General features: G+C 38.8%; 1 protein-coding gene across 1 annotated transcript in view; it reads right to left on the bottom strand.

Moving 5' to 3' along the window:
* Window positions 1–14,327, bottom strand: part of nbeab (neurobeachin b) — a 364,245-nt gene that overhangs the window by 335,316 nt on the left and 14,602 nt on the right. The window lies entirely within an intron of this gene.

The raw sequence follows: 14,327 nt of genomic DNA, 5'->3' as shown, positions 1-14,327 counted from the left end.
GCGATTAATCAGTTGAAAAAAAAAATATTGCCTGTTTTGATAATCAGTAATCGTTTCAGTCATTTTCCAAATGAAAATGTCAAACATTTGCTGGTTCCAGATTCTTAAACGTGAGGATTGTCTGACTTTTATTTGTTATTTATGACGGTAAATGAAGAGTCTTTGGGTTTTGGACGGTTTGTTGGACAAAAGAAGCAATCTGAAGACGTCTCTTTGGGCTCTGGGAAACTCAATAGCATTTTTCACAGTTCTTTGACATTTTATAGGCCAAGCAATTAATTGATTAATCGTGAAAATAATCATCAGATTAGTCAATGATGAAAATAATCCATTAGTTGCATAAAAGTCTCATCTGTTGTTTCCCAACTGCTGGAAAGGTGAAAGGGATCAGAAGCAACCCCACCTACATTTAAGAGAACTATCTGTGGCAGAAACACAGAAGATATTTGGGGTTTAGGTACATGTAGGTACGGGTTAGGCATAACCGTAAGTGTTTGGTGGAAACGTGGCTTTAGTGCTGATCATTATGTGATCATTATATATTTTCTAAGAGCTGTCCATTTCCCAGACTCAAACTTGATGTTCAAAGAAGATAATTTATGAAATACTCCACTGTACAATGTATTTTAGGGATATTTCACATGGCACGCACATCCAGGCTTATGTATTTCCTGATCTTTTTAGTAAGGAAATAAAATTTGTTGACACATTATTAGAAAGTATTTTACTTCTTTATTAGTTATTTAATGCTTACAAGCCAGCTGGCTCCATTTTTTCAACAAAATATAAACAGCTGCTGTTATGTAATGAAATGACTGGAATATAAATCAATTTTATAATAATTATCACCTCTCACTGTTCAAAGATTTTTGGTCTTTGATTAGTTTACTTTTTCCTCCTGTACTGTGTGTACAGGGTAATGCTTGGTTGAGAGAGATGGGATGGAAGTGACAGGTGGGATATAATACTGTGGATAGATAAAATCAAAAAAACAGCCTGCAGCTTTGAAGAAGCCAGATACGGCATGACCATCCAGCTGAGAAATAAAATATGGTCACCACAATATACAGAAACAGGCAAATATAAGCTGCGTCCAGAGTGGGGATTTTCTGCCCAAAGCCAGGGGGGGATGAGATAATGTACTCAAACATTAATCAAAGCGTGTATTATCAGTCAAAGGCATGATGCCGGGACTCAGCAATCTTCAGCAGCCTTTCACCACTAACACCCTGTATTCATATTAACAAGAGGAGTAAGACTGTCACACTGTCACGAGCTGTGTTCCATATAGGCCATCTAATTCCATGCTGAATCATCTTCAACCAAATGCCACAGCAGTAATCCTTCTCTGCTTGAGACTCTGGAGCAACAGTGAGGCTCTGCAGCCAGATGTTCCTTTCAAAGCGGTCCAACTCTCACAACTAATAGCATTAGCCAGAGACACACATTTAGCATGTAGACTTGGCTTGAAATTGGGCTTCAGTATGCCCATGCGTACGACATACAGAGACTTGACTGCATCCAAAGAGATATGTGGTGCAGCATGGAGCCGCTGAATGTACACGCTGTGGTTCTATTGTGTTAGACGAGGCAGCCTGCACACAATGGTCGGAGGCATTATGTTTTCAGGTTGTCAATCCATTCCATTCCCGTGAACACGATGGTTCAACAACGCCTTGATAGACTGTCTTTAAATTTGGTACAAAATTTCAACATCCGCTCGGACTCAAGGATGGAATGATTAGAATATGGAGGTCAAAGGTCAAGGTCACTATGACCCCTCAAAACACATTTTTGGACCTAACTCAAGAATTCATAAGCTAATTGTGACAAAGTTTCACACGACTATCTAAAGCAGGGATCAGTTAAATGCAGCTCTGGAGCGGCATGTGGCTCTTTCGCACGTTTAAAATAGGCCCCCGTGGCTTTAACAAAAAAATTAGATGGAAATCAAAAACCTTCATTTTTCATTTTCTTTTGTCATTAAACTGTACAAATGTGTAGCCTATAATGAAATGATAAATGTAATGACAAATGTTATCTAATAAAAGAAAATGTTTTAATATTTTGTCTACTAAATTGCATGTCACAGCCTTTTCTGCTAAGTTTTCCCGGTAGCTAGTCCTAAGTCTTCCTATGCTTGTTGTTTTTGTTTTGTTTGTTATTGTTGTTTTGTCCTTTACTGCTTTCTTAATTTGTGTTGTCAGTTAGACTTGGGTGGTATAAAGGTATGACCGTAAACCAGGGTATGAAGAAATCCCAGCGGTATGATTTTCAATAGCATCATAAATACAGATGCTCTTCTTTCTGTTAAACTGATAACTGAGATGCTTCATTGTAGCGCTCAGTTCACGCCACCAGGGGTCAGTCTCTGTGAGTCAGCGCAGCTGAGCTGACAAACATGGCTTCATGAGAAGAAGAAACATAGCATCTTGGGAATAAAGTTATAGGACTGAACTAATTAAAAAGAAGAAAAATGCATCTGCTGCAAGTTTACACAAATACCGCCTAATACCATATACCCCAGTAAAATGTCAGGTGGGTTTTAAGGTATGAAAAACAGATACCGCCCAAGCCTATTGTCAATATGTTCTATGTTTATGCACTAATTGGTGAATAAAAGGAATGGAAATTTTATCAAAAAAGAAAAAGAAAAAAAGTCTCCTTAAGTTAGCAATGGATGCCACGTCCAAAAAAAGAAAAGGAAACAGAAAACGTTAACAGTTGCAGCTCCAGATTTTTTTCGTCTTTCTTGGCCAAAAGTTGCTCTTTTGAGAGAAATGGTTGCTGACCCCTGATCTAACAGGGTAAAAGGATGAGGTGGTGACATTTGATATCCAAAAGGTCAAAGCTCAACTTCACAATGTTCAGCTCTGTCAGTCCTCTGTGCTCCTCTGTAAAAATAGTCTCTAAGTGAAGACAGCATGTTTCTCACTGAAAATTATTCACAAATTAGAGTCTGACCAATATGGAATTTTTGACACCAACACTGACACCTGATTTTGGAGGGGAAAATTTTGACAAATTGTTTGAGCTGGAATGAAAACAGACCTTTTCTGTGTTGACTGTGCACCTTTTTCGCACCGATATGACTATTCAAAGCTACTTAAAAGGCTGCTTTCTCAAACAAATAACTTTATTAAAGCATATTTAAGTTAAATAATAATAATAATTGCTGACCATATCAATAAAAATTAAATTAACTTCAGTGCTGTTCAGTATGATTATTCTAATACTGCCAGTCAATAGCAGCAGGTTGTAAAACAAGCTCCTCTTGTCCTCATAAATATTCCCCATTGTGCTACATCTAAATAACTCCAATCAATGTCTTCTGGATTACAGTATGTGCTCTTGTTATCGGCGCATATCAGGAAGCAGACACTCACCGGTTCCAGTATATCTGTGACAGACCTAAATCAGGTCCAAATCAGTGGCCTATTCAAATCAAATTAAATGAACAAAGAATCAAAACTGGCACAAAAAGCCATCTATAGTGCACCATAAATCATCATTAGGTCTACAGTTCCAGACAACAGAGGACAAAACTTGATGTGCCGGCACCTGAAAAATGCAGAGAATCTCAACTGAATGACTACATTGGAGAAACGAAGCTGCCATCCTATAATTAAACAAAGGAGGTAGAACGTATGTAGGTGTCTCATGAATATGTATGAGCAATACTTTTGTGCTGAGGATATCTGACATTAACTGGCCTTTGAATCAGAAGTTCTGCACTGATGTTTCATTAGAGACGTGCCTAAATATTCAATAGCACACTTGTGAGAGTCCATCAAAATGGTTCTTAAAAGTTAGTGCAGTGAACAAGATGGAAAAACAAGCAGACAGCAGACAAAGTATGTCCAAGTGACTAATTATAAAACGATCCAGTTAGAATGTGGCAGGGAGGATAATGAGCCATAAAAATGGATGGTGTCTTCGTTCATTACGCTGATCCCTTAGTATTAATTGTAATCCAAAACCCTAACTCTCACTAAGCCCTCCATTATTTCCCCCTTTACTTCAGCCACATTAAATCAGTGTGTGATCTTGCTCTCATAGAGTCCTTCATGCTTCAATATCAGGAGGAAATGGAAACATCCAGCTGTACTGGAGCAATAAATATAAACATCTCAGAGATTGATTACACTAACCTTTTCAAAAGCATAGCCTTAATAAAAAAAAAAAAAAAAAAGCAGGAGAGCAGGATGAACACAGCGCCCTGGCCTCAGTCGTGCACACTGCAGGCTACAGCGCTGCAGCACAGCCGACACCAAAGGGAATGAAGTGTAAATGAAAACATAACATATTCGAAACAGAACCGTCCCATCAACAATGCCGGCCTTGTCAGGCATAATGTAGAAATCTGTATTCACCGCACACATCATTAACTGCCTAGTGGCTCGTGTGCAATGGAGAATTATAAATCTGTCACTTCCTGTAATACGGACCTCAGATGCCTTATGCTACGCCAATAAAGCGGGCTAGTCTCTGTTGCATGTGCTCTGTCACTGGCAGAGATGGGAAGAGAAATCACTTATACAAAGACCACCTTTCCGTTGGGAAGCTGTTGTCGTGCGACAGTGAACATGTATTGAAGTACACGTGTTTGTTGACGCGCAGCACTCAGAACTTCATGTTATAGCACAGGATACAGACACACTGCCTCAGGGAAATATAACAACAGGAGCTTAAGTATATGAATCCTTTCATGACTTCAGCGACTGACAAACCAGCCTTCAGAGAGACACAACTGCATTGAGACGATCTCAGATGGGTGAAATGTAGCTAGTCAGGTATTACAGGTGATGCTCCTGCGCTCTAATTTCCATCAAACAAACTCCTCTATGTGACAAAATATGTGCACATTTTTGTTTTGTTCTGCTTACTTACATATCTGTAACAATACCAAAATCTCAGGGTAGGATAATACTAGGGCTGACACCTTCTCATTGGTTGATCAGTATGTTCTTGTTCAACCAAAGCACTTTTTAATCCATTATTGTCAGGGTGCGGGGTATATGCAGACCCAGTGTCTTCTATTTTTAAGTTTACTGAACATTTACTGGCTCCAAACTAACTGACACCATGTGAGAGAAGCTGTACAAATCAGTACATCGGCCCTCAGAGGACAGAAAAACTGAGAGGATAAAAAAATAGTTTTGATGAAAACGTGTGGATTTTACCTCACCAGACTGATTTCTCATTGAGAGGCGTCAGGAAACAGTTTGAGCTGAATGATAAATCAATACCATCTGTCTCTGACCTGACTTCAAACTGTGCTTTGCCGAGTTGTTTCACTGTTTACTTATCCTTTTTAATTTGTTGCTAATGTGGCTAATCCCACAGTCTGAGGAGATGTTGGACTAATGTTGTGATATTGAGAGACAGCGAAGAGAAACGTTAAACCTCATTTGAAGTCAACTAAATAACGAGAGGAGCGGGTCGAATGCTGGAACTGTTTGTTTGTACTGCAGCACAAGTTAGCTCTTATCTTATTTGTTGTATGGAAGCTGCCTGGTTCTGCTCTGTGATCCTCTCACCCGTGTGTGTGCATGTGTGTGTGTGTGTGTGTTGCTGCTGTATGTAAATTTACTGGATAGACATGCCCTGAAGGTAACAATATAGCTACGTGTGACAAAGAAAAGGTCAAACTGTGGTACTTAATTTACTTGGCAACTCTGATTAGCACCATTTAGTCTACCAGGTAGAGTGAACTCGCTGCACTGTGGCCGATTTAGTAAATCTAGAGATGACATGCAGATTTTTTTTTCCCTCCATTGACCAATCGATTGGTTGAGGAGAAGGCAGAATTTCTGCTGCAAAAGATTTTCTTTGGTTTACTAGAGCCCTAGAAAATACCACAGTATAAAGGCCACAATCTGTTATTTATCATGATATTAAATATTATATTACATTTTGTGATTATTACTGTGGAAACACAACTGCTTTTGTCCACAGGGATGTCCAACATCAACAAAGTATTAAAGTTCCTTGTAGTAGCTTTACAAAACAAAGAAAATGACAACTTGAAAAAATGTCCTGTATTAATTAAGAAATCTGATGTGTGTATGTTTAAAAACTTTTCCTTTTAAGTTTTCCTTCTTAAATAAAATAAAAGTCTGAGATGTGCTACAAACTTGTCTTTGACAAACACTGACTGTCTGCAGCAGTCCTTTAATTAAAATAGTAAAACAAAATAATTAATCTTGTAATATCCCGAACTGGTAAGGTGTTAAAACATTTTTTTTTTCTTGCGATATCCTGATATTTGATAAATTGTTACTTACTTATTTATTGGTTCAGACCCTTTTAATCACAATCAGGTTAGAAAAGAATGAAGAAGCTGAGAAAATCTTAATTTACATTTCCAAAATGATTTAAATAAATTTAAATAAATCACTTTTTCCATTGTAAAGATTAAAAGAGGTGCAAACAATGAGGTTGACTTTTGTCAAAGTGAGATAGCTGCTGCTGCTGCTATTAAAAGCAAACACTGTCGTTCTTTTCCTTGATATCCACCAAAATCCATTCGTTAGGTTTCATGACTTAAGGATGTGCTAATAATCCTTCGACACGGAGACAATTCAAACATCAAATCACTCACATCCTCACATCCAATTACACTGCTGACTGCTTTCACATTCATTTGCTTCGTGTCAAACACAAGTTTGCTTCCAAGCCAGACCACATCCAATGTTTGTCAAACTGTTTTCTAACATTACATAAACAACTGTCCCGGCATCCATTTATGTATTCCGGTAAGATACAAATTACAACTGTACCACAGGGGATCGTGAGGAACAGGTCCACAGATTTCATTTGCACCTTCACTATCTACTTACTTTCCTTTTGCTGCATCTGCACTGTGATGTGAACACTTTGCTACAGTATAACTGGCTGTCACCCTGCTGCAGAGTGCACCGAGCAATATGACTTTGCATGTTTGCCTGATCAGAGATGCAGCTCATCTCCATAGAAATGAGCATGTGTGCGCAGGGCCTGGTCCCTATGGGGGGAGGCAACACATTAACACCCAGACTGGGATTTGGGTGGCTGCCAAACTTTGCTCCACCCGGGAGTGAGCACATTACTGCTGCTGATGATCCAACACACTTGTCCCTCACTGTAAACAGCTCTGGTTAACAATGGCTCGGTAACTGACCACTGCTATGTAATGATAACAATGTGTTGTGTGTAGTGTGCTGCTTAAAGGGGGTTAAGATTCTGTTGTTCTGCAGCTGTGGCATGTAAGATGTAATATTAGCCAATGTAAAAATATGTTCAATGGTTATTTAAATCCAGTGAGGGAACGAGGATGGAATTCATTCATATATATTGTACATATAAGAAGCACTGCGAGCCCTAAGTCCATCATGCACAATGGTTGAGCTTAGTCATAGATAAAACACTGTGGAAAGAATGTAATATAGACAGTATATTTTCTTGTACGTTGTAAAATGCCCTTTAGAGGTTGGCTGGGGAAGAGTGATGCCAAATTGGATCAAGCATCAATGCAATGTCCTCTCAGTGAGAGACACTCACACAAAACCTTGGCAACACAATAAATCCACAATCAGACTTCCTTTTAGAAACCCAGTGATTTTTTTTTTAGAATACTTTGAAGTGGCTCGACCAGAAGATAAGAAAAATTTGAAACGGGACATTATCCAATTAAATAAATGGTTTAATACATATATGAACTAGATTTACTGCCTTGTGGTTGTATGCCTCTGTTGTTTATGTCCATGTTTGTCCAAGCACATATAACATAGAAAAAACGTTGAATGAGGTTAACAAAATGTATTACATGAGTCACTACATTGACATTATTTCCAGTCATAAACATGATGTCTTATATATGAGTACAGAGTAAGGCTGTAGTCAAACAAAGAAAATCCTGGTTGACTGAAAAACTACCCACTGGTTGATGGAAAAACCCTGCACATTATCTCTAGATGAACTAAATCAGTCGCAGTGCACTGAGTGACTCTACCTGTAGCCTAAATGGTGCTAATCAAAGTTACACAGTATTGCCGGGCAAATTAATTCCTGCTGTTTGTCCATTTCTTTTTCACACGCAGCAATATCATCACCTTCAGGGCATGTCTTTCAAATAAATTTACACACAGCATTGTGCACACCAACACCAAGGTTGACATCGGCTTCCGTATGTAAACAGTTTTCAGTGCTAACGAAACGCGTGCTGCTGTATAAACCTCCACAAAAAGCAACAAAACAGTTACAGCACTTGACCAAATACTGTCGTTATTTATTTGACTTCAATTCAAGCTTATTATTCACACAGTTTCTCTTAGCTGTCCCTGAATATTACAAAATTAGTACAACATCACCCCAGTCTGTGTAGCCACATTAGCAACACGCTAGCGCCGAATTCAACAGGTTAACCAATGGAATTACAACAACATAAAAAATGGCAAAACTTACAGCTTTCCAGTTTGCAGTCAGGTCACATTTATCCATCATTGAGCTTGAAACATTAACAGCAGGCGCTCATTAAGAAAACAGTCCAGCAAAATAAGATCCACAAACATGCTGTCATCAAGAATAAACTTTTTATCCATTCATCTCTTCTGTCTTCTGCGGGGGAGGGATTTGTGCTGGTACTTGACTGACATGGTGTCAATTAGTCTGGAGCCAGAAAATGTTCAGCAAATAACCTGTCACTCAGAAATAAAACACATCAGGTCTGTATGTGTCCTGCCCCCCCGACAGTAATGGATGAATGTCATCACTTCATCACTTTATCCTATCAGACATTTGTGGGGTACCCTGGTAGCTCACTTGACAGAGTGAGGATATCACTGCACTGGGGACATCAGTCCTCTGCAGCGACCCCAGCTCAGCTCCAGCCAGCAGCCGTTGGTGCGTGTCAACCGCCCCGCCCCGCCCCCTCTCTCTACTCCCTTTCCTGTCTATCTCAGCTCTCTCTGTATAACCTAATCAAGGCAAAGATAGGTATACATACAGTACATACTTCAGTATTACTATATTATGCTTCGTTATACTGCATCAATTCTCAGAACACTACATTGTGATATCACAATACATGCAACAAATCTTAGCAGTGGTTAATTTTGTCTCGTGTTTAAACTCCCAACCGCTAGATAGCAGTGCTGTTAATGCTCTCAGATCTTATGCATATGGCGGTGTCTTTATACTGTGACAGTGGAACTTAAATTAGATTAAAAAATAGCAATATCAATTTGCTTACTGAAGTACAATATATCACAGTATATCACAATATATCAAATTGTAACCCCTGTATTGTGATGCATATCATATTGCCAGATTCCTGCTAATACACAGCCCTATTAGAGATGTATGTCAAATTTGTTGTAATTAGCATATAAATTATTGAGTTATGGCCAAAAAGGTGTTTTGGGAGGTCACTGTGACCTTTACCACCTAATTCTAATCAGTTCATCCTGGAGACCAGGTGGTCATTTGTGCCAAATTTGAGGAAATTCCCTCCAAGCATTCCTGAGATATCACCTTCACAAGAATGGGACAGGCTTGAGGTCACAGTGACCTTTGAACTCCAAAATCTAATCAGTTTCTCCTTGAGTCCAAGTGGACATTTGTGCCCAATTTGAAGAAATTTCCTCATAGCGTTCTATCATGTTTAAAAGAATGGGACAAACGGACGGACAGACAACTTGAAAACATAGCGCCTCTTGCCACATCTGTCAGCGGCGTGGAGGCATAATGAATAAATGCAATATTTTCAAAGACTGTTGCGGTAAAATCCTGTGCATCTACACTGTGAACCTGCTGAGCTCAATGTGTTTTTGTAAGTAGACAAATCTGACCTGAGTCAGATCACAAATAAACAACCTTCAACTCAGTCTAGCGTGCATGTATGTGTATGTTTGGAGTCTAAGCGGCGAGCAGAAAAGAATAAAAGTGTATTTAGAGGATTCTGTTATCTCGGTCCATTTCATTGTCACTTTTCTCAACAGGATTTTGTACACTTTTCCACATCCACATCATACTGCAGCACAGCAACACGCTGTACCAAAGAAGTCCTGAAAGACAGGTCAGCCCTCACAGTCCTCACAACCAGGAGAGAGTTGTGCCCCTGGTAAATCTGACCCCACTGAGCTGGGAGATGCATCGCAGAATGCGCCCCGGCACAGCAGCCAAATAATATACCATCAGCATCCCTCCGGGGATACACGGCATCAGCGGGTAACAGGAATGAGCAGGAGAAGAGTGAGGCTGAGGGGAGAGCAGAGAGAAAATAGATCCACAGCCTCTGCACAGTCGTTTGACCTATCTCTTTAGCATTTCCTTAAGGCGCTGGCTGTTGGTTATCAATGAAACCATAAAGGGTCTGACTCCGTACCCAACAGCATTTCCATTCTGCTGATGTTATCCAGACAAACTCAACTTATAGAACTCCAAAATTCATTTTTTGCAGCATTGTTTTCATTGCAAAGTAGGAGGACAGCAGCAGCCCAATAAGTAGAAAGGGTGGTAAGAATGTGTATCGAGAGCCGGTGCTACATTGACACCAGTTCCTGATTGGTCAGAGCTGAAAAATTGATAAGCCCCTGGACAAACAGTGCTGCTATCAGTATTTATGTAACATTAATTCACTCCAACATAGCCGTTAGCAAGTGTGCAGTGGAGAGATAGACAGTTTGGGCTATTTGACAGTAAATAAATGCTACAACTCCTCCAGACACAACACGCAAGTTCCAGTGTCTTGCATGCTGCTGGAGGGGGTTAGCACCGAAGGCTAACTTAAGGTAGACTGACCGTTAAGGTGGACCAGCTTTTCCCATTTTAGCGACAAGACGTGTCTTGCTCAGCTGTGAATGTACAGTATGAGGTTTGTCTTTGTGCTTTTTTTTTTTTAGCTTTGTCGGTGAATAAATGCTACAACTCCTCAAGACCAGAGGGGGTTAGCCCCTCAGTTAGTGACAACTTCAGTACAGCCTCATTTAAGGTGGACTGACCATAGGGCTGAACAATTATTTCAAATTTTATGAAAATCACAATAGGGTCTGATGCAACTTTCAAATCACAGGAGGCACAATATTTGCAAATGATGAAATGTCTGTCAAAATACCATTTTAAATTAAACACTGTCATGTTGCCTATACTTCATATTCTACTGACTTATGAAAACATCTTTGTTTGGTAAAGATCCCTGCAAAAATCATTAATAATCATCAATAATTATCATTTAAATATTCTTTTCAATAAAAATGAGAATAATTATGCAAAAATCACCATCCTTCTGATATTGCAAATCCTTTTGTAATTGCAATATTAGTCAAAATAGTCACAGCTAGATATTTTTTTTCAAAATGGTTTAGCCCTAAATGACCTTTAAGGTGGACGTGGCCAGCTATTCTCATTTCAGTGACGAGCTGTTGCTCCTTTACTCGGGAGGTGACCACAGCCCTCAACCCTGGTTAAAAGACTGTTGAATCTTTTCACAACTTTTCATGTCACGTCTTTGTATTCTGCATCAAATTATTAAAAGTAGTATTGATAAGAGTATCAATAAGTATTGGTAATGATTAGCAGTACTGGTATCAATTTTGGTATTCCTAAAATCCAAATGGTATTGATCCTTAAGTGAGTAGTGAGTATAAAGGTAAACTCCCCAATAGAAGAAACAAATGTTGCTGTTTCTCTATGACACTGTGTATGACTTAAAAAAGTGATATAAGACTAAAAACTAGGTGTCTCAAGGACATCAAGAGCATTTTAAAGAACCTGCAAAATCCTCATGGGAATTAGAAATATAGTCAAAGAGACTACAAAAGCTGGAAAAAAAGCATATGCAGACCTGGCAGTATACAGAAAATGTTAAAAACAGTCCTTCACTTTGTCCTTGGCTGAGGACAAGAAAATGCATATCAGCATTCTCCTCGAGTCAATCAACAGTTCAGGTAAATCACTTTTAAACAAACAAATTTGAGCAGAATCAGAATTTCAATTTTCCCTCAAATCCTAAGAAGATTATCGTGAAGTAGATCAGAGGAAACTCCTCTTGGCAGAAATTGGATGGCTTAGAAGAAAATAAACTTCACTGAGGAGGCACAGTTTTAGCATACTGTACCCCGTCTGCCATCCATGTGGTTCAAACTAGGGAAAATGAAAGGCTTAGTGAAGAATTCAAGAAGGTGAACACTGCTATTTCTGAAGAATGACTTAATTATCTTACCGTACAGAGCATGTAGCAGATTGAGGACTATCTCAGGTACGTTAACAGCATTAATGTGAGACTTAATTGGTCCATGTAGGTAAATTATCTTTCACTGACCCAGTCTGCACAGAAGTCTGAGGGCCCACAGCCATAGAGGATCTGCAGTAGAGATTCATGCTCAAGGACATTTCAGCAGAACATCAGTGGAGCTCGGAGAATATTCAGATCAATAACTAAGACACCTCTTTTCGAACTGTTTGGCATGATGTTTAACAAATCCATTTTCATGTCACTGCAAACTTGACAAATTTGTTGCTCGTATTATTTTTCAGCAGGACTTTTGCAACATGCCCTAAAAGAAATCAAAGGAGCAGTTTTGCATTATTTGTCGTGGGGTTGTATGATGTACAGTGAGTCGTCGGCACATCACATTTTGCAAGGTAAAATTACTGATTTCGCTAATGCAGTTCGGTTAGTTTGGAAAGAGCGATATTTAACTCATAGGGGTGGTTTTATGTAGGAAGAGGCTGTCTGATGGCAAGGTAAAGTGTTGAAAATTAGATGAATCGATAATGAATCAAATATTAAATTAATTGCTATTACTACTACTTGGATAATCAATTAATCAGTTTGAGTAATTTTATACAAAGGAAAGATCAAACTTCTCTGACACCAGTTTCTAAAAACGTGAATGTTTTTTTTGGTTTCTACTCTTTTTTGACACTAAAACACTAAATTTTTGTTTTTTGGGCAAAACAACATTTGACGATGTCATCCTGTGTTTTGGGAAGCACTGATCGACATTTTTCATCATTTTATAGACCAAACAACTAATTAATTAATCAAGAAAATAATTGATGACTAATTGATAATGAAAATAATCATTAATGATCATTAATGAAAATATTCTAAATACAGCGAACATTTAAACTGATATAGATTTTTTTTAATGGCCTTTTTTTAGGTGGCTGAAATACGTTTTGCTGCTGAAAACTGTCCACAGCAGGTCATTGCTTGGTTTCTATGCTGAGGCTCCTCTCTGCCTCTCCATACTGGGAGCAGGTCGACTTCCATCTACTGTAGGTAACACACTGACTACCGATAAGTACCTCATATAACCCCAGAATGACTGATGGTAATAACATGCATCCATGAATACAGTGAGTCTGCAGTTAAGGGTAAAAAAGGCAAGGACCCATTAGGTAATGTTTCAAGAGCGACACAGAAAACAGTGGGGGTGGGGGGTGGGGGGTAGCTGGAGGGTGACATTTGCAAAATTGTTCCAGTGCCCAGAGGTGATATCGATCCAAGATTGATCAAAGTGCGCAATTGACTCAACAGCAGCAGAGGGATGCTTACAGTGAAGGCCAACCATAACTGAAAGCAGCTTAGGCCACACACAAGTCTCAATCCTTGTCGTTCATCTATTATGTATTTCCAGATATCCTGATTGTCCCTTGATGGCAAAGCTGCTGCAGACTAAAGTGGTTTTTGTTTTTTGTTTTTTTTGTTTTGTTTTTTTCAGTAAAGGCAGCTGGAGAACAAAAAGGTTTCATTCTGCTATGGTTCAACTGATTTTTCATTCAACACTGTGAAACAAAAGTTAATTAATTTGGGGCAGCTTTGATTCCATTTTCAATTAATTCTCTGAGCAACAGCATGTTTTGCAATAACCAATAAACACCGTTTTCAGTTGCTATGATTAGAAAAACATCTCTGTTAAAATTGCCAGCTTGGCTTTCAATTTGAGGGAACATAAATCTTAGATGGCTTCTGAAAAACGAAAGACAACCTTCACAGAGCAGGAGATGGAAAGTTTTCCCTGAAGACATAATCTAAATGAAAACATTGATTTGTGATTGATATAAAGAATTCCCAAACTCCTCTGCTTCTATCAGATTGAAATCCACACTGTACAACAGGAGCAACGTGAAAGATGCTGATGCTGATTTTTAACAGTTAAAATCTTTATATAAAAAGACTTTATGACCAAGATAAAGAGAACATCATACACTGATTCAGCATTCTGATACAGAAGGCTCTGAGCAGAAAAAGGAGACTCTGAAGAGCAAACTCATCCAAACAAAACATGGAGCAACACACACTAATACAAAATATATTTCAATAAATAATTTATAATAAT

Source organism: Lutjanus erythropterus, chromosome 4, assembly GCF_056507025.1.
Source record: "Lutjanus erythropterus isolate fLutEry1 chromosome 4, fLutEry1.hap2, whole genome shotgun sequence".
NCBI classification, from domain to species: Eukaryota; Metazoa; Chordata; class Actinopteri; order Lutjaniformes; family Lutjanidae; genus Lutjanus; species Lutjanus erythropterus.
This window is presented reverse-complemented; position numbering and strand designations above follow the sequence as displayed.